Source organism: Erpetoichthys calabaricus, chromosome 1 (genome assembly GCF_900747795.2).
Source record: "Erpetoichthys calabaricus chromosome 1, fErpCal1.3, whole genome shotgun sequence".
Lineage (NCBI taxonomy): Eukaryota > Metazoa > Chordata > Cladistia > Polypteriformes > Polypteridae > Erpetoichthys > Erpetoichthys calabaricus.
This window is the reverse complement of record NC_041394.2, coordinates 274722294-274744151: the sequence shown is the minus strand read 5'-3', so window position 1 is coordinate 274744151 and position 21858 is coordinate 274722294. Positions and strand designations below refer to the sequence as shown.

Sequence of the window (21858 nt, the reverse complement as noted above, 5' to 3'; positions counted from 1 at the left end):
GTTAAATGACCACCTCAATAAACATGCTATTCTTAATAAATTTCAGTCAGGTTTTAGAACAAATCACAGCACAGAAACTGCGCCTGTTAAAGCAGTAAATGACTTGCGGGTAAATGCAGACAGAGGCCATTTATCTGTTCTCATCCTCTTAGATCTGAGTGCCGCCTTTGACACCATTGATCATAATATTCTTAGAATTCGCCTTAGTCAATGGGTGGGCCTCTCTGGCAGTGTCTTAAATTGGTTTGAATCCTACCTGGCAGGGAGAAAATTCTTTGTTAGTTGTGGTAATTACAACTCAAAGACACATGATATCTTATATGGTGTTCCACAAGGCTCTATCCTGGGTCCGCTGCTCTTCTCAATCTACATGCTTCCGTTAGGTCAGATTATCTCAGGGCACAACGTGAGCTACCACAGCTATGCTGATGACACACAGCTGTACCTATCAATAGCACCTGATGACCCCGATTCTCTTGATTCACTAGCACAATGTCTTACTTGTATTTCTGAATGGATGAATAGTAATTTTTTAAAGCTAAATAAAGAGAAAACTGAAATTTTAGTGATTGGCAATAACGGATACAATGAGGCTATTAGAAACAAACTGGATGCATTAGGATTAAAAGTCAAGACGGAGGTAAAAAGCTTAGGGGTAACTGTTGACTGTAATCTGAATTTTAAATCGCATATTCATCAGACCACTAGGACAGCATTTTTTCACTTAAGAAACATAGCAAAAGTTAGACATCTTATATCATTGAAAGATGCTGAGAAATTAGTTCACGCGTTTGTTTTCAGTCGACTAGATTACTGTAACGCACTCCTCTCAGGACTACCCAAAAAAGACATAAATCATTTGCAACTAGTGCAGAATGCAGCTGCTAGAATCCTAAATAGGAAAAGAAAATCCGAGCACATTTCTCCAGTTTTGATGTCATTACACTGGTTACCTGTGTCATTCAGGATTGACTTTAAAATTCAGCTTATGGTTTATAAAGCCTTAAATAATCTTGCCCCATCTTATATATCAGAATGTCTGACATCTTATATTCCAAATCGTAACCTTAGATCCTCAAATGAGTGTCTCCTTAGAATTCCAAGAGCAAAACTTAAAAGAAGTGGTGAGGCGGCCTTCTGCTGTTATGCACCTAAAATCTGGAATAGCCTGCCAATAGGAATTTGCCAGGCTAATATAGTGGTGCACTTTAAAAAACTGCTGAAAACACATTATTTTAACATGGCTTTCTCATAACTTCACTTTAATTTAATCCTGATACTCTGTATATCCAATTCATTATAATAACTATTCATGGTGGCTCTAAAATCTGTACTAACCCATACTCTCTCTTCTGTTTCTTTTTCCGGTTTCTTTGTGGTGGCGGCTTGTGCCACCACCATCTACTCAAAGCACCATGATGTTCCAACATTGATGGATTAAAAGCCAGAAGTCTGCATGACCATCATCATCAAGTCCTTCCATGAGAACCTTAAATACAAAGAGGACTACTTCATTTATGTTAGGTAGAATGCCTCGTGGCCTGGAACCCCTGCAGATTTTATTTTTTTCTCCAGCCATCTGGAGTTTTTTTTTGTTTTTTCTGTCCTCTCTGGCCATCGGACCTTACTCTTATTCTATGTTAACTAATGTTGTCTTATTTTAATTTCTTACTTTGTCTTTTATTTTTCTTTTCTTCATTATGTAAAGCACTTTGAGCTACTTTTTTGTATGAAAATGTGCTATATAAATAAATGTTGTTGTTGTATTTTATTCACTATATATCTAAATGTCTTATTTTATTGCTAATTTGTTTTCACTTTTATTTATTTTATTTTTATCTTCTCCATGTAAAGCACCTTGAATTGCATTGTAAAGTGCACAAAAATGTTCTCAATAAATAAAGAATGTTGCTTTTGTTGTAGTCATGGATTTCTGGTATAGACTCAGGACATGTTGGAAAGAGTCCCCAAAAGTACAGTCAGGGCAGTGTGATCTTGGTATTATTTTCAAGAAACTGCATCCTGTCACTAATATACTGTACTTAACATTTTTTAACATGTGCATGATTGTATAATCTCCTTCTGAAATGATCTCTGATTAAAACAAATTAATTTTCTGTTCGTGAATAAAATTTTCATCACGGGTTGATATTTCTGTCCATCTATCATGGTTCTGTATGAATCTCATTCCTGGATTTTGTTTTTGATTTTTTTTTCTGTGTGCTTTCTTCTAGTTATTTCTCCTTCCTTGTGTTAGTATCTGTATTGTTTGTATAAATAAATTATCTTGTTTAAGCACTTTTTGTTAGTTTAAACTTAATTATTAATTACTGTAGTACTAGAGTGTTGTACCATGTTAGCCATTATGAATGTAGAGAAAAATCAATTATTAATAATAAAAGTTAATTATTAATAAGTCTCTTATTAATTACTTGTCTTCTGTCGAGGCATTGCATCCCACCTGCGATCACCTGCTTATCTAACTACTGTTCCCCTTGTCCTTTGCGGTCTTTAAACCATGTTGTTCTGATACCTTGCGTTTTTGATTTTTGACTTGTTTTGGTTTTTACTTTTTAGCATTTGGCATTGTTATTAGGACTTTCTGTCATTTTATCTTCTTTATTTTTTTTTGTTTTTGTTTTTAGAAGACATTCGATTCCTTTTTGTTATACACTGCTCCAAAAGAATTAAGGGAACACTTAATCACCACAGTCTCACACCAAGTCAATTAACCTTCAGGGATATCAGTCTGTCCAGTTAGGAAGCATAAGCGATTGTGAACTTCATCTGCTTTGGTGCAAATGAAAGTGATAACAGGTGCACTGGAGAGGCAATAGCAAGACAACTCCCAAAACTGAATGGTTTTGCAGGTGGTGGCCACAGACAATTCCTCTCTCCATATCCTTCCTGACTGATTCTTCTCTAGTTTTGCGTTTTGCTAGTGTCCTTGTCACTACTTGTAGCATGAAGCAGCACTTGCAGCCATTCAGATTGCACAATTAGTCCAGCTCCTCCAGAACAGCACAACCATATCTACTATCGCAAGAAGGTTTCTTGTGTCTCCCAGCAAAGTCTCAAGGCCATTGATTAATGCCTGATAAATGTAGGATTGCAGTACTCATGAAGTGAAAGATGGGTTTTGGGACAGGTAGATGGAGGTAACATCTAGGGTGCCTCAAGGGATGGTAATTGTAATGGTGATTGTAATGAATGATAAGATGAATGACCTGCAGGATCCTTTGCTGATGGTTTAGAGGGAGTGGGGTTTAGTTGGGGATACAGACAAGAGTTAAGTGATGCAATGGAAATCACTGTGTGCAACACCATATTTAAGAAGGAGGAAAATAAGCTGGTTGAATGGATGAATGACACAGTCAAGTTTCATTTTGTATATTCTTTTGCTAAATTGACAATAAAATTCATTTCACATGTGATTTCATTATGTATTTGTATATTTGCAAAAGGTATGTGACAGGATACCACGAGACGTGGTGAAGTAGGCTTTGAGAAATTTAGGTGTAGACGAATGGTTAGTGTCTGTGATTATGTCAATGAAGAAGGAAGAACAAGTGCTGGTCAAGACAGGAGATGAAGTACTGAGGCAAAGGTAATTTTGCACCAGGGATTTGTTTTGAATTAAGTGTTTTTTGGGGTAATGATGGATGTGGTTATAAGAGAGATACATAAAACATTGCCATGTATCATCTAATATGAAGATGATCACATTTTAATGGTGTAAAAGGGGAAGCAGAACTGAAGGGAAACATACTGAAATAGAAAGCTAGTTTAGAAGTGAAAACACAGAAAATGCAGAAAAGACTAACGTGATGTCTAGAGGTATAGGAACAGGAGGCGTCGAAGAGGTGGATGCATGGCTATGCAGTGTGTACAGTAATGGTGTTGGGAGAAACTCCATTCAATTCATGGATTTTCAAAGGGGATGCATAACGATCAATAGGGAGATCAATACATGGCTACTCCGGCTCCCGCTAACAATGTACGTTTTTCGTTAAATGTAATGTCTTCTCTGTTATGTTCTTTCATGAAAATTACCTACAATCGATCCACTTTACTCAAACTTCATGCATCTGATCAATCCAGTGCGTTATCCAGTGATTTGCTGGCTTTAGATCTCCAAACTCTATGCGGACTGGGAATACTAAGGCAGCAAGACTCAGAGGCCTGCACAGCAGAGATACCACCTACCATCACATGCCGCCCGGGGAAGCAACACAAGCGGTGTGGAAGACCACGCAAGCGAGGCACTTGGGCAGGTATCGCCGCTAGACTAAAGGCTAATCCACACAGACCAGTGCTTCCATCTATTCTGTTGTCAAATGTCCGCAAAATGGACTACCTAAGACTGGATTTAACCACAAAATGCAAGGTAACAGACTGTTGTGCACTCATTTTTACCGAGACATGGCTGAACTCCGCTGTTTCCGATAGCACGATTAGTCTAGATGGGCTAACAAACTTTCGAGCAGATAGGATTCATGCTCTCGGTGGAAAATCTCGGGTGCACAAATGTTGAATTTGTCTCGAGCCACTGCTCTGAGGATATAGAGTTTTGACACTGAAATGTCGACCATTCTACCTGCCGAGGGAATTTACAGCTGTCAGCATTACAGTTGTATACATCCCCCCCAGCGCAAACACAAAGGCAGCGCTATCTGCACTATATCAGTCTGTCAGTGCAATGCAAACTGCAAACCCGGACTGTGTTTATATAATTGCTGGAGACTTTAATCAAGCCAACCTAAAAACAGTTTTGCCACATTTTTATCAACATGTTGACTTTGCAACCCGGGGAGTAAACACATTGGATAGGGTTTGCACAAACATCAAACAGGCATTCAAGGCAACTCCCCACCCCCACCTTGGAAACTCGGACCATCTCTCTATTATGCTAATTCCTGCATACAGACCACTGCTAACTAGAAACAAACCATCTACAAAGCAGATACGAACCTTGCCAGAGGGAGAACTTTCAGCACTCCAGGACTGTTTTGAATCCACGGACTGGACTGTGTTTAGACTGGCTGCCATGATTAACCAGCACATCAACCTGGAGGAGTATGCAAGGTCTGTGACAGGATTTATATCCAAGTGTGTGGAGGATGTGACAGTGATCAGGAGTATCACCACATGTGCCAACCACAAACCGTGGTTTACCAGGGAGGTGCATGCCCTTCTGAGAGCACGTAATACGGCCTTCAAATCCGGAGACAGAGACGCTCTCAGATCTGCTAGAGCTAACTTGAACCGAGGCATGAGAGCAGCAAAACGTGCTTATGGGCATAAAATCCACAGTCATTTCACTGACTCAAAAGATCCCAAGTGCCTGTGGCAAGGCATCCAGTCTATTATGGACTATAAACCCTCCCCACCACCTGGTGATGATAACACAGACTTCCTCAACACACTTAACATATATTTTAGCCGGTTTGAGGAAAATAACAACACAACAGCAATAAAAGCCCCTCTCACTATGGAAGATGAAATACTCTGTCTCGACCACAGTGATGTTTGGAGAGCCCTGCGCAGGGTCAACCCACGGAAAGCTGCAGGTCCCGACAACATACCAGGGTGTGTACTCAGAGACTGTGCTGACCAACTTACAGTTGTTCTCACAGACATCTACAACATCTCCCTAAGACAAGCCATTGTTCCTCAGTGCTTTAAAGCCACTACCATTATTCCACTGCCAAAGAAATCACCAACATCATCACTGAACGACTATCGCCCTATAGCACTCACACCCATCATGATGAAGTGCTTCGAAGGGTTGGTCAAAAATCACATCACATCCAGACTGCCTGCTACATTTGATCAACTTCAATTTGCATACCGCCCAAATCGCTCCACTGATGATACCATAGCAACTGCACTCCATCTGACACTGGCTCATCTGGAAAATAAGAACAGTCATGTGAGGATGCTTTTTATTGACTTCAGCTCAGCCTTCAATACTGTCATCCCACAACACCTGGTAAAGAAACTGGAGCCACTAGGCATCAGCACCCCTCTGTGTAACTGGTTATTAGACTTTCTCACAAACAGACCCCAGACAGTACGTCTTGGACAAAACACCTCTGAGACTACCATCATGAACAATGGGGATCCCCAGGGCTGTGTTTCAAGCCCCCTACTGTTCACCTTGTTGACTCACGACTGCTGTGCCAATTACAACTCGAATCACATCATAAAATTCGCAGACGACACAACAGTAGTGGGCCTCATCAGTAATGACAATGACTCTGCATACAGAGAGGAAGTCAATCAACTCATTGCCTGGTGTGGAAAAAACAACCTGGCACTGAATGTCAACAAAGCAAAAGAGATCATTGTTGACTTCAGGAGAAAGCACATGCCACATCGGCCACTTACAATGCATGGAAACAGTGTGGAGTCAGTGAGAAGCACCAAGTTTCTGGGAGTGCACATTACAGATGACCTGACATGGACCACAAATACCACTTCTCTTGTCAAGAGGGCATAACAGTGACTTCATTTTCACAGAAGGCTGAAAAGAGAAAACCTTCCCTCTCCTGTCCTCACAACTTTCTACAGAGGCACTATAGAAAGTATATTGACCAGCAGCATCTCAGTTTAGTATGGTCGCTGCACTGTTGCTGAACAGAAGATACTTCGAAGAGTGGTGAGGACAGCGGAGAAAATCATCAGGTCCTCACTCCCATCTGTTCAAGAATTACACTACTCATGTTGCCAGAGCAGATCCATTAAGATCATAAAAGATCCCACACACCCGGCAAATGGACTGTTTCAACTTCTGTCCTCTAGAAAACGTTACCGCAGTATGCACTGCAGAACGACCAGATTTAACAGGAGCTTCTTCCCCCAGGCCGTCAGAATACTAAACTCTGTTAAATAACCTTAGTCCTTTTGCTCTCTTACTTATTGCACACTTTATTGCCACAAATAGGTCTTAAGTTTACATTATATTGTATTGTAATATCTGTCACACATGTGCACATGGGAGGCAGCTAAAGGGCTTGAGTAAGGGCAATTCCGAATCAGACCGGGATGTGGCAGAGTGCACTGACCCTTTTTCTCCCTTTCCTGTAGACCATTCATGGGAGATGCCACCTGGCTCTCTGGACGTCACTTCCAGGACCGAGCCTATGGAAGGAGACCTTGCCGGCTCCGGCCCCTGTGATGTCACATCCGGGCTCAAACCAATGGCTGAAGACCTTCATGAGCCAGACCCCTATGATCTCACTTCCTGTCTTCCCCTGCACCTTTTCCCTATTCCCTCAGTTCTGTTTTGGATTCGGTTTTGTGCACAGCAGTGCTGTATTTATTTACGCAACTTTGCAGCCAGGAAACCAATTATACAGGTGGCTGCCCCAAACCTTTTCATGACTCTGTGTCGAGTTTCTGACATATCGTACAATATTACATTGTATACACTGTATATATTATGTATAAATATTGTATTCATATAGTGCAATATCACAATCACTGTGAAACGATGTGCAATATTGTCTTTCATATTATATTTCACACACTGACTGACTTACATTTATATACAGTATATCTTTTGTTTTTATTGTTTGTACTGTGCTGCCTTGTGCTGTCTTACGCTGTCTTACCTACTTTTTGTGTAAGAAGTGAAATGTTTGTAATGTCTGTATGTTGTCTTGCATGCACTTGTCTTTTATGCACCTGTCTTTTATGTCTGCACATTGAGCCTGGAGAAATGCAATTTCGTTCAGCTATGCATCCATTGTTGTACTGTTGTATGGTATGAATGACAATAAAGTTCACTTACTTACTTACTTACTATAACAGATGCAATAGTGCAAAAAGCAATGTACAAATGGCGAGTGTAACCATTGTTTGTAGAACATGTGTGCTACTTTGGGGACATATTGTGGGCAAATGGATGTATGGGCACAGCAGTGATAGTAAGAATAAAAGGTGCAACGAAGAAATTGCAGGAGCTGTTCTTTGTTTTAACTTCTAAGTTACACCCTGGCACTGAAAGGTAAAGTTTATGAAAGATGTGTTAGGGGTAGAATGTTGCAGTAGGTGTAAGTTGTGGCTAATAAAGGTGGAATATGAAACAAAGCTGGGAAAATTACAGGTGATAATGGTCAGGTGGATGTGTGGAGAATTATGGAGTGAGAGAAAAAATAATGCTAAGTTAAGAGAGTGACTTGATGTGAAGTTGATAGGTGTTGTACTGAGAAAAAAAATCACTAATGTTGTTGAGATATGAGGAGCGAAAGACGGTATGATTGGGTGAAAAGGTGGAGGGCATGAGGCTCAGAGGAAGGCTTCTTGGGTGAAGAAGTGCGCCAGTATGTATGGGGAGGGCAAGAGGCCAAGAGAGACGTTTAGGGAGATGTGGCTGGAGGTGGTGTCTGAAGATATGAAAAGAATGAGTGTCACTACCAAAGTATGCAGCGGACACAGGAAAGTGGATGGAAAAGATTGGGTGGCAACTGACTAACTTGAGTAAACTTGTAACTTGTAAGACCATTAAACTGGCGACATGTTTTGGTTTTGCCTTGAATTTTTTTAATTGTTCTAGGCTTAATCTTCCTGAGTTATGTCCAAAAATGTCAAAAGTTTTAATCAAATGATTTTGGTGCTTCCTATCTTCCACAGTTCAAGAAAATGATGGAGGCAGAAACCCTTAAAGCAAGAATAATCAGCATATAAGAACATATCAGCAACCCTAAATTCACCCCAAACATTTCATCGTAACAGATATTGTTACAGCAATTGCAAATCTTAAAAATGAAAACTATTTCTCCCTGAATTACCATTTTGGACAAGTCCCATCTTTTTAATATGTGAAGGCAAGTGGGAAAAAAATGAAAACAATAAAAGAAATATAAAGCTTCAATAAATAAAACCTTCTTGCATACACCAATTGTAAATGGTAATCAATGGAAGAAAAGGAGATAAAAACAATTCTATGGGCAAGATTTTATAAGAAGATCACTTTTTCTTATACTCTGTCTGTTTCAAGTCCTACTAATGAAAGAAAACACAGGTAAGTATAATCAGATAAACTGCCCACTCTCCTAATAATGACTGGGGTGATGCATATGTACAATAATAGAATCAGCCTGTTTTTTGACACTTCTCCTCCTTCCAGGATAGCTGGGCTGATTGATAATTTTCACACTACCAGCTCACTTATCGCAACATCTTCTGCAGCCATTCAGAAGTCCAGTAGACCAACCAATGTTATACTCATAACCTGATTAACTCTGATTTAATATAAACCTTCTCTTCATCAGGGCATATGAGAATGAAATCTTTGCAATGTACGGTTATGTGTAAAAATAGAAAGGCAGAGATCCCACAGGGGAAAGGACACTTAATATATGTTTAAAAATGATGAGTGACAGAGATTTCTAGGATGACTCTTTATAGGCTCTAATATATTCTGATTTTATGGGAGAGTTGCACTACAAGTAACAGTTACCAGAAAGCCATAACTCTGCTCACTTCATGCATCACTGCAAATTGCTATTACTGCTACTAATCAGTTTCTTGAAAAGTAGGACACAGCAGCAACATTTGATTTAAATTTATCAATATGAATAATCATTAAACTCTAAAAAGTCACTGGGGACTCACCTGCAGCAAGAGATATTGCATACTTTAAGGACAATTAAACTACTGGAAACTTTTAAAAATGTTTGAATTTCACAGTGAAATCATGTCTCTCTTAAAACTTAAATTAGGCTTTAAATGTTGATATTGCAAATTGTTGACTAATTTTTTGCAATTTAATAATTTTCCAATTATGCGACACAGAAAAAAAAATATAATTTAATACATGATAGTTAATGTGAAGGTGTATTGTATGAGGTAGGTGACCTACATATCACTGACATTTCTGCAATATTAACAGTTAAAACATATAATTTGGTTGTAAGCACTGTGGCGAGTGGCTGGGGGCAGTACCCAGCCAGGACACCTGGAAGGACCAGGAGAGGGACTACGACTCCTCTGGACCACAAGAGGGCAGCCATCCTGGTTGGTATGGGGACCACAGGAACAGAGCATGGAAGCTCAACCCTATAGGGGCCCATGGTCACCGCCAGGTGGCACCCACATGCCTGAAGAGCACTGGCCGTCAGCACTTCCGCCAAACCCAGAGGTGCTGGCGGAAAGATTACCAGGGACATCCGAAGTGCTTCCAGGTGCTCAGCTGGCACTTCCACCACACCAGGAAGTGCCAGCGAAAGTTCATCAGGAGGCACCTGGAGCACGTCCGGGTGAACATAAAATGCGCCGCCTCCCTCCATTCAATAGCTGGAGTCGGGTGGAAGAGGACAGAGCTCGGAGGAGAGGAGAGGAGTGGAGGTGGTCAGAAGAGAGGCATTAGAGAAAGAGAGGCCTGGACTAAGGGTGATTGGTACGAGAGTACTGGGTTGTGTGCGTCATGTAAATAGTGTATATAATGAGTAAACTTGCATTGGTGTCTGAACCTTTGGTGTCCGCCTGTCTGTGTCTGGGCCACTTTCCACAGCACCTTCGAAGGCATTGCATAGTTAGCATACTGAGAAAAAAAGCATTTTGGTTAAGACAATTTATTAGTCTTTCAACATCCAGTTAATTTGTTGTTAACAATATCATTAAAATTTATAACAGTAGAACATAAAGTCATTTAACAAGTTTTGAAATTTAAAGTGTTTTAGTTTTAGAAAGATCTGCAGTGTTTTTGTTGTCAAACACATTTCTCATATTTAACATTTTGCTGTAAATATATGGATGCTATCCAGTGACCTGAAGACTGGACTCCTTCAGTACTGTGTCTCTTCAGAGAATCCTTGGGTACTGCTGGTTTGTCTTTGTGTCGAATGAGCAGTTGCTCGAGGAGTCCCGAATGAGGCACATTACCTGCATTGTGGGGGAGTGTTTGTTACGGCACTACAGCTATGTGGTGTGGTTCCCTGAGGATGATCCGGCTCACAGAATCCTCATTGTTGATGACCCAAGTGGCTGGACATAACACATGGCTGCTGCAGATACAGTAGATGGTCATTTCCAGAGGGTGGGCCTGGACCACGTGTCTCCCTGAAGGTTTGCCAATCATGATCCTGAGCTTTTTAGTTTTGTGGCGGGTGTGGCAACTCACAGTACCAGTACATGCTCCCCAATCTGATCTGTAAATATGGTAATAAATATATTGTGAATACTTTTTTACTGTGTAGAAAAGGTTTTGTTAAGAGGATATAATGATTTTAATGAGAAAGAAAAAATTGTGTTTACAGTTTTCAGTATGTAATAGTTTAAAAGATTTAGATTTAGTTTCAAGAAAATAAATCCAATTGAACCTTGTGGAACACCACAAGTAACAGGAGCTGTTGAGAACAATGAGCTGCCAAATGTAACACTTCAATACCTACTTCATTTTCAAACAGATTATTGAAGATATCATGTTCAACTGTGTCAAAAGCTACACTAAGATTCTAAAGAATTAGAATAAGTCATTTCCTTGGATTAGCGGCTGTCAGTAAATCATCTGCCACTCTCAGTAGATCTGATTCAGTGCTATAAGTTTTCTGAGTCCAGACTGAAAATCATCTTAAAATTCAACCTGTTCCAGAAAACACTTTAACTGAGAGAGAACAACTATCTTTAGAATTTGACTAAGAAAGGTAAATTAAAGATTGGGAGAAAATTATTAGGAAGAGGTGGGGCCGTGTTTGCTTTCCTAAGCAATGGCTGAACCACTGCTTGTTTACACCATATTGGGACTGAGCCAGTCATTAAAGAACTGTTTATAACTGCCACAACATTATGACCATTTGTTTCAAAAACCTCCTCAAACAGATGGGCAGGCATAATATCAGGATAGGAAGACAGCTTCATTTAAGACCATTTTGGTTAAGCTAATAAACCAGATCCTCAGTATCAACATGTGTAGAGTTTCAAATTATGTCAGTATACTGACAAGTCATATAGGCATTACAGAAGCGACAAACAATAGCAGAATCAAGACTCTCAATGATAAAATGAAGCTGTACAATTATAATGAAAGCACATGCTGACATCAAATACAATAAGTCTATGATTGGAGAGACAGGTATTATACATTTCCACATCACCAACTAGAAAACCACAGGAAAAAACAAGGTTCAAAGTGTGTCCATGATCTTGAGCCAGACCTTTGACTATCTGAGTCAAGTTGAAAGACTCATCTACTATATAATAGAAGGCTACTGTCTGTATATGGGTCCTCCAATTAATTTGATCGGTGAGTTCAGCATTGGTATAATTGATCAGTTTCACTTTAGTTGCTCTGTCAAATGCGATTGAGATAGAAAGTGCCAGGCAATAGAGGTTTTACATACACATGAATTCTGAGAAGAGGTGCAAAGTTTAACTCCTGATTGTGACTATTTTTTAGTTTTACAAAAAGGAGTTTAAATGGACCATTCCAACAACAACAAAACAAAAATTTTTCCAACAATGTTTAGTTGCTAAATACAAATAGGGGGCAACCTGAGTCACCGTTTAATGACAGGAAGTATACAGGAACAGGAGCAAGTAAGGCTACTTGAAATGTCAGTCTGAGAAGTAGGCTTTACAGTAATGTGATTGAGAGAGAAACTGCTGGCCAAAACAGGCCATAAGAATACTAAACACACACATAGGACAAACACTGACAGTACATGTTAGGCAAGAGATATCACATATTTGAACTTTATTCTATAACCTGGTTGTAACAGGTAACGAAGCTAGTTAAGATATAAAAATGTAATAACCAGTGGTCTAGTATGGCAGCAAATATGGACATTAAATTCCCCAAAGATTAAAGTATGATACAGTGGCATCATGAGAGACATGTCTTAAGTCTGAAACTCTTAAATAAAATACTTATAGAATTTGGAGGTCAATACACGAGTGTGCAAAGCACTGGTTGTAACTCAAAACTAGAATGAAAATTAATGTCACTCCTTAAGATGTAATAAATCCAGATTGCAAATAATGAATGTGTCATTATAAAATGTTTTATTCTCTTACATATTTGGCATTAAATAGTATTAAGTACTTTTTTTGTGTAGATACAAACATATTGTGCCTATATTTTAGCTCACTTCCTGTGCATACAGGTTAAATATAACTGTTACTCACAGCAATTACTCTTTCAAAAGCTAATAAATTAGGCCAGACCTATCTAAGAAGAGATGTATAATGCTAGGCGACATTAGATGTTTGGATGAAGACCCTGAAATGCCCTGGGCAGATTCTACTTATGCACTATTACTTCAGAGACCTGCTGAGGACAAGAAGACTTCTGATTACTGAAGTGGACATTAATGTTTGAGTAACAGACAATTCTCTATTATTTTGTTGATTGTGAGTTTTTGATATCTTAAATTTTGCTTATTAAATTTTATGAGATTTTGGAATAACATTATTCAAGGGACTCTAGTGATGTCTTTTTGTTTGATGCCTTTCCTATTTGATTAGATCTGATTATTATGGTCATATTGTTGCAATGCTCACATGATGAAGAAATCACAAAACATAGTATGTCATCTCATTCAGCCTATAGAAGATGGCAGTACATAGCTTCTGACATGCAAGGATTTGGATCCTTTTATTTAAACAAACACATGTACTGTTTTGTAAAACCAATGTTAAAGACGGTTTTGCATGCAGTTTCACGACTCACTAAATGATGATTTTCTGCCATTTTTTTACGTTTTTCAGTGGGTGGAAAAAAGAACTATTGTTTCCTAAGGCCTTGCTAGCTGTGTAATTCAGGTCAATTGCAGTACGCCAGTAAAATCAATTAATATCTTACTGTTCTATCATCACAAAAGAGTACAGTGTGTTTTTATTTTAATGTGATACGCAACATTTTTTTCTACATGAAGACCACCAAAATGCACTATCATGCATATTACTGCATTTTCTCCCCGAAAAAACAAAGCCTGCCCCTTCCTGTCACCTAGCAACCACCCTTTCTTCTTTCTTGATTCCTGCATATAAGGGTGAAGATAGGCATGCACCAAGTGCCCATGGAGGAACAAATTAAGTATTGTTTTTATCTTTTAACACCAGTGTTTTTCTAGTTTTATTTTTTAGTTTTTTTAGTTTGTTTTTGATTTGATTTAGTTTATCTATGTTCCTACCCTCACCTATGGTCATGAGCTATGGGTAGTGACCGAAAGAACGAGATCGCGAATACAAGCGGCTGAAATGAGTTTCCTCTGCAGGGTGTCTGGGCTTTCCCTTAAAGATAGGGTGAGAAGCTCAGTCATCCGGGAGGGGCTCAGAGTAGAGCCGCTGCTCCTCCGCATCGAGTAGAGTCAGATGAGGTGGCTCGGGCATCTGATCAGGATGCCTCCTGGACGCCTCCCTGGTGAGGTGTTCCAGGCATGTCCAACCGGGAGGAGGCCCCGGGGAAGACCCAGGACACGCTGGAGGGACTATGTCTCTCGACTGGCCTGGGAACGCCTTGGGATTCTCCCGGAAGAGCTAGAAGAAGTGGCCGGGGAGAGGGAAGTCTGGGCATCTCTGCTCAAGCTGCTGCCCCCGCGACCCGACCTCGGATAAGCGGGAGACAATGGATGGATGGATGGATAGTTTTAGTTTCTCACCATTTTTCAAATTTTAGTTTTGTTTAGTTGGTGGTTCTTTTTTAATTCTTATTTACTTTTACTATTTCAGCAATTAACTTTTAGTTATTGTCACATTTTTTAGTTTTGTATTACTCACCAAAAATGTCCACACATACACTGTTTTGCAGGTGTGAAAACAGTTTTCTTCAAAGCTGTCATATTGTATATCATTCATGTTATGCTTGTCAATACATACAGTTTTACTATCTGTTATAGAACTCAATTTTCACCTGATAATGTGACAGTTAAAATATAATCACAAAATGCAAAAATAAAAAAATGAGTGTGCTCTGATGTCATTTGTTACTTTACCCTGAAACAAGTTTAAGCAAATGGTTATTTAATTTCCCTTAGATTCCTTTTGTGAGCAGTTAGAGCGTCACTAACACATAGACTCTTATTTTATATTTATTTTTGATATTTCCTGATGCTATTTGTTATCTAACCAATCATAAAAAGCTAAAGACCATACATCATTCAGGTGTCTTTGGGAATACTTCACAGACTAATCCAATTTACAGTAAGTGCAGTGTTAAGGAGGACATCTGGTTTTGGTCTCTTCATCTTGTGCATTGCATTTCTGCAGAGCCTCTAGCAATGTGAGCGATTATTGAAAAGACAAGCCAGGAAGAGCAGAGATTATAAGAAATTAATTTACGCTAAATTAATTTTCCCTTTCAAAGGAAAGTTTAAAGGAAAGACAATCACTCAATCACTTCAGCTTTTGCTGATGGAGTCATTTGGAAATGCATTACAGAAATACTGTGGCTCCTGTGGCTATCATAAAATTTTCTTAGGTCTGATAGCTTGTGGCAGTTTGTAAACCCTAAAACAAAACATTAAATTACAGCTTCAAAATTAAATAAATTGTTAACAAACTATTGCTCAACTGCTTTTGGATTAACTTATAATGATGATGCAACCATCAAAAATGCTTCTCTAAACGAGATATATCCATTGCTCCATAGACTATTGGCACCAGAGATGCAAGGCTTAAAAAGCTATGCCAACATGTTTACCTTCAAATATGGGTTGATGAAAATGTACAGAAACTTTTCAGAATCTGTTCTGTTGGGATTATATCAGCTTTAGCCATGTTTCAGAGAGCTAGAGGTAAAATACTAGAGGTGCTATTCAGGAGGCACTATAATTTGCACAAAATCCAGGTTAGATGATGTATATATGCCTAGCGCATAAAATACTTGAATGCGGTCTTATGATGTCGTGAAAATTTTAGATTGCGTATTGATAAAGGAAAATGGTATTTTTTGAAAGATTCTTTGGAAAACCTTGGTTATGTTATCAATGCTGCAGGCTCGCATAAGTAAATTGAGGAAGTAAAAGCAATAGTGGAGGGACAAGCTTGATCCAACTTCACTCAACTGAGATCCCTTCTAGGTCCAATGAATTACTATTGCCAATTCATATCAAATCCAGAAAACATTTGGAAGCTGTGCAGTTTGCTGGTACATAAGTGAACATGTTGTTATTGTTCTAAAAAGTGTGAGCCTATGTTAAAAAGGCCAAATAGCTACTTGTGCCACACAGTGTATTGATCCAAAGTTATACTATGATCGACACTGTACGGCTCCTGTAATACATGGTGTTGGTGCAGTAGTCTGTCATATGCTACATAATGGGTAACAAATATCAGCTTTTGCTACACACAGGCACTCAGCAAAGCAGAACAAAATCCATACAATCCAGACACAAAGATAGGTGTTGACCAAAGGAAACTAAATCAACCCATTTTTATTTATTATCAAAATAAATGTGAATTGATCCTTTTACTATTTACCACTATATGTTTGTATAAGTAATTAGTAATAACACTGATATCACATGCTGCCACAAATAGTTACAAGAAGTTGAAATTAAAACAGTTCCAGAGTCACGGATAACCATTTCTTTTAAGGACTAAAACCACCCTCTTAGATAGCTTGGTGACAGTGGTTAACGCTACACTGGAGTGCATTGCTACACGCAGCTGTTTGGGGATCTGGACAAAGAACACGAGAGGACAAGATGAGCATTACAGAGATACTTCATAACATTCCTTGTGAAGAACAGTAATGAGAAAAAAGGCAACAGGTAGGTAGAAAGTAGTTAGAGTAGAAACTTTGGCACTGTCTTATTACTTTGGGACTGCCCCTGTAACTAAGACAACTGGCATTGTTTATATGACAGCTTAGCTGAATAAATGCCAGACTGCAACTTTTGTGCACAAAGTAATAAAATCCTAGCAAACATTTTGCATTGAACTGCTCAGTTGTACTCGACTGTGTTGTTTTTAAATCTGTTTCAGATGGTGCATACTTTTAAGGGAGTTGCATAAAATAAAAAAAGATTATACAGTTTCAAAGTTACTATATATTTATTTGAAAAGAAATCACAAAATGATAAAAGAAAAATCTACTTCATTAAAAATATCTGTTATACTCAAATTGTTTAACTCGATGATAAATAGTTTAGAAGTTGTGTTGCTCATGTACTGTTTATCTATGGTATTAACTGACACAAATATTACATGATAGCAAAGTAGTTTCCTTATAATGTAACACATAAATCACTTTGCCTGTGTTGCAATGTCTCATTTTCTAAAAGCTTTTTAAAATAATACAACCTAAAGGATAAACCAGAAATGTTTTCATTGAGCGCCGTATGCTTATTTATGCTTATTTGTGCAATTTAAACGACCAGGCTCTTCTGCATTTCCTGAATTTAAATATCCAACTAATGTAAAATTAAACTAATAAGGCTTTAGTAGGCAAATCTAATAATTGTGAATGCTGAAAAAGTGAAGCTTAGTGAGTAATTTTGGCTTACCAGCTCCAGCTGACACATCCCAAACTGTACTATTTTTCTGTTAAAAGTATTCACTGGTGTTTTCTTGTTGAATCCTTCACTCACTTAGTTATGCTTGAAAAAGTCCAGGAAACTGTATGGATCCTGCCAAGAATAACCACACCAACAGCATATTAATAAGTAGGAGGCAAAAGTAAAAGGGAAACTGCCAAAGGAAATTCATTCATTCTGCCTAAAGAGTCCTTCAAATAACATAGCCTACCCATCGTTTAAAGGTTAAGGAATGCATTATGAAAATGGAGCAAGTAAATGAAAAGTAGGTCTTTATTAAAAATGTGCTTTGTTTACAATAGTTTAAATGAAATGTTTTTCTGCATTTCTTCAGTCAAATCTTTATCTGAAATAGAGCAATTCACATGTACTAATTATATTAAGGTATGTACGAAAGCTAAATATTTTATCAAACCAAAGGAGAAAATAATAAATATATTCTCAAAATAATACAACATGCCACAAAATCCTTCAAACATCTATATTTCAGAGAAAACAGCTATACACTTGCTAGTATTTTTACTTACTCCTACAAGATGTTTTACTAATTAAAATTACATGCATGAAATTAGTGGTGTACAATACAGTCATATAAAAAGTCTTATTACAGTTTTAGTGCACTAGTTGGTGAAATATTTGTTAGACTGTTGGGCAGCTTAAGCACCATTTTTCCAAGTTCAGACACATTTTTGACTGTTTAATTTTACACGCTGATGACACAATTTTAACAAGAATATGGTAAGATATTACTATGGTTTCATGCCAGGAAAGACGTGATAGACAGATCTGAAGGACAGATGTGATGTTTGCTCTGAGGGTGTTGATGGAGAAGTATAGAGAAGGCCAGAAAGAGTTGCATTGTGGACCTGGAGAAAGCATATGACAGGGTGCCTCGTGAGGAGCTGTGGTATTGTATGAGGAAGTCAGGAGTGGCAGAGAAGTACGTAAGAATTGTACAGGATATGTACGAGGGAAGTGTGACAGTGGTGAGGTCTGCGGTAGGAGTGACGGATGTATTCAAGGTGGAGGTGCGATTACATCAGGGATCGGCTCTGAGCCCTTTCTTATTTGCAATGGTGATGGACAGGTTGACAGACGAAATTAGACAGGAGCCCCGTGGACTATGATGTTTGCTGATGACATTGTGATCAGTAGCGATAGTAGGGAGCAGGTTGAGGAGACCTTGGAAAAGTGGAAATATGCTCTAATGAGGAGAGGAATGAAGGTCAGTAGGAACAAAACAGAATACATGTGCGTAAATGAGAGGGAGGTCAGTGGAATGGTGAGGATGCAAGGAGTAGAGTTGGCAAAGGTGGATGAGTTTAAAAACAGTATAGAGTAACAGGGATTGTGGAAGAGAGGTGAAAAGAAGCGTGAAAGCAGGGTGCAGTGGGTGGAGAAGAGTGTCAGGAGTAATTTGTGAGGGACAGGTATCAGCAAGAGTGAAAGGGGATGTCTACAAGACGGTAGTGAGACCAGCTGGGTATATTGGGAGAAGGATGGTAAGGATAGAAGGGCATGCATGAGGAAAAGAGGAAGGACTAACAGAAGATTTATGGATGTTGTGAGAGAGAACATGCAGGTGATGGGTGTAACAGAGCAAGATGCAGAGGACAGGAAGATATGGAAAAAGGTGATCCACTGTGGCAACCCCTAATGGGAGCAGCTGAAAGGGGAAGAAGAAGATAGTAAGACATTACTAAAATCTTATGGTTTTTGCTATGGATGTCAAGAATGTGTCACTGTGCAATACAATGTTATTTTGAAGGCTAAATTTGAATCTATAACAAAATTTTTATAGGTGCTAAGGACACTTCATCTGATTATGATTATTATTTTTGAAGAACCTAGAAAAACCTGCAGAACCTTAACAGTTATGTATACATCTTTGTTTCCGCTGTGGATGATGTTTGGAGAGAAAAAAAGCCAGATATTATTTGGTTTTGAAAATCTTTTCAACAACTCAGATTCAGCATTAATTTGTTACACCCCTTTCTGAAGTACCGTAAATATAACATATTAGTCTGGATGTTTAAGTACAGATAAACATTCCATTACTCAAGTAAAATTCTTTTATGTCTGTGTTGTCTATTTTAAAGTCATTGAGGACTTTTAAGTAAATTCAGTCAATGTACAAATAAGAAACAATTCTTCCATGCATCTTGTATTAAATTCTGTGAAGCTTTATGTGGTTTGACTTATTTCAAGGTTTAGGAAACATCATCTGTAGAAGTACACTATGTAAATGCTGGAAATTTTTTAGGATTTTTTTTTTTAGTTTTGCACAAGCGTTTATTACTTCGCTTAAATAATTCTAATTCATGCACAGATATTTTAATAACAAAACCAAAAGTTAAGCTAATGTAGGCTCAGAGATCAAATTAAGAAATAAATCAGTAGCAAATCAGATCAAAATTAATGTTTTTTTCTTTTGTTTATAGTTTGTCTAAATTCAAGAAAATCCGATATTTAAGTAACTGCAGTTTCTCCAAAAAAAGCACCTTTGTGTACAAATTCATCTTTTGTGTCTTTTTTATTGATTCCTTTGTTAATAGTAATATTTTTTATTAACATTATAATTTCATTTCCGTGTGTCCCTGCTTGATCTACTTAGTTCTTTGTTTTTTGTGGATATTTCCTGAAGAGTCTGGGCCACCTGTCCATCACCAACAAGGGACTGCTCCAAGCCCTATAAAGGCTGAGGGGACACACAGTCCCTTGCCATCCATTATATGCGTTGAGTGTTGGTGAATTCTCTTTGATTATTACCATGTTTTCTTATTAAATTGCTGAATTTTGACCTCTTTGCTCTATTTTTGACCTCTCTCTGGATCTATGTATTGGAACTTGCTTGTCACTGGGTTACCTACAGTTTTCAGGTTAGTCCTTTTGTGGATTGCGTACTCCTCGGAGCTATAAGTGATATGGAGCATTTTTGTAAAATATATGTTTTATTTTACAAAGACTCTTTGTTTACCCTTTCTGTTATACAAACCAAAGGTTGACAGTAACCCTTGCTTTTTGGCACTTCAAAATTACCCATTTTGAGGGCCGGCTACACACGTACTTTGGATGCCTTATTTTGGGATTTTGTGTTGTGTATCTTCCCCAGATGAGGACACAAATGAAGTCACTTCCAGAACAATGGTATGATTATAACGATGTAATGACAAAGTCATTGCACAGTTATGATTCTGTAGGAACATATTTAAAAAATGGAAAGCACAGTAGAAGGCTACTGGTTGACCTAAGTACCAAAATCAACTGCAACACTAAACTAGTAAATATTTTGTATTTTAAGTCTGCTTCAGTCCTAGATAATTCCTGGAAAAGCAGCTCCTATTTGATAAGATGGGAGGGTTTACCTACAAACATTAGTTCTTAAAGAACATTAACACTATGTAATACACTACAATAACAAGTAAATAAACAGAGCAAATACACAAAGACTAAACTAAGTAAATATGCAATAACAGTAATAATTTATACCCCAAAGTAGCAAGAGTAGCGTATAAAAAAATTACATGAAAGAAAAAAATGCAGGTATATGAGATAATGGCATGCTCCTATACTATTCATTTATATAATTTTACTTATTACATATTACATATTTAAATAATACTGCATCATTTGATTGATTTGACATAGCTGTCTTAGCATGCCTATTTATACACGTGGCTATGTCTTAGGTTTAGCTTTACATTTAGGTAGATTTTAATATCCCACTGGGAGGTGTGCTTGCATCTAGATTGCTGTCAACTGTTTTATGTTTCTGTGAAATAAATAAAACAGTAATCTCCAAGTAGGATTTAGTGATGTCTTATTAAAAAAAAAACTGCTGTGAGTGCAGTAGTAAGCTATTTTCTCTGTTGTGGCAAAGTGGAAAAAAGACTCTAATAGCACAAGGCAGTTAACAACAGTGGAGTTTGCCAATCGTAAATCTACCTATTTATTTGCTAAACTCATATTTTGCAGTCCAAGTAAATATTGGGCTTGGGTCCATCATGGCAGTATTGATTTCAAGACAAAATCTAATCCTTAAAGATTCATCATCAATGTATTCTATTTATACATTATCCTAATCTGCTTTTTCCAGCACAGTTCACCATTAATAGGGAACTGTCTTGATAGCAACTGTAACAAAGTAAAATAAACTCTGGATAGTTGTTGTGTATCATTTAATGGTCAATATGCCTTTAAAGAAAGTATATTAACATAATTGATATCTGCGGCCCATTCTTTTACTACCAGGACACATATACAGTACTCTTTACAATTTACTTGAGAAGTTTTAGTCAGATTTTCATGCCAATCTTATTAGAAAAAACGCTTAAATTTATAGTGTTAATGACATTGTAAAGAAACACAATTTTTT

The 21858-nt window shown here is 38.0% G+C and overlaps 1 protein-coding gene across 12 annotated transcripts in view; it reads right to left on the bottom strand.

The window, feature by feature from the left end:
- shank3a (SH3 and multiple ankyrin repeat domains 3a) overlaps positions 1-17572 on the bottom strand; it is a 1882192-nt gene extending 1864620 nt beyond the window's left edge. For 6 of the 12 annotated variants that reach the window (XM_051931529.1, XM_051931540.1, XM_051931542.1 and 3 more), the window contains exon 1: positions 17454-17572. The gene's annotated coding sequence lies outside the window, so the exon portion shown is untranslated. The remainder of the gene's footprint in view (positions 1-17453) is intronic. The other 6 variants (XM_051931504.1, XM_051931521.1, XM_051931515.1 and 3 more) reach the window with 2 other exon arrangements.
- Positions 17573-21858: the final 4286 nt, after the last annotated feature.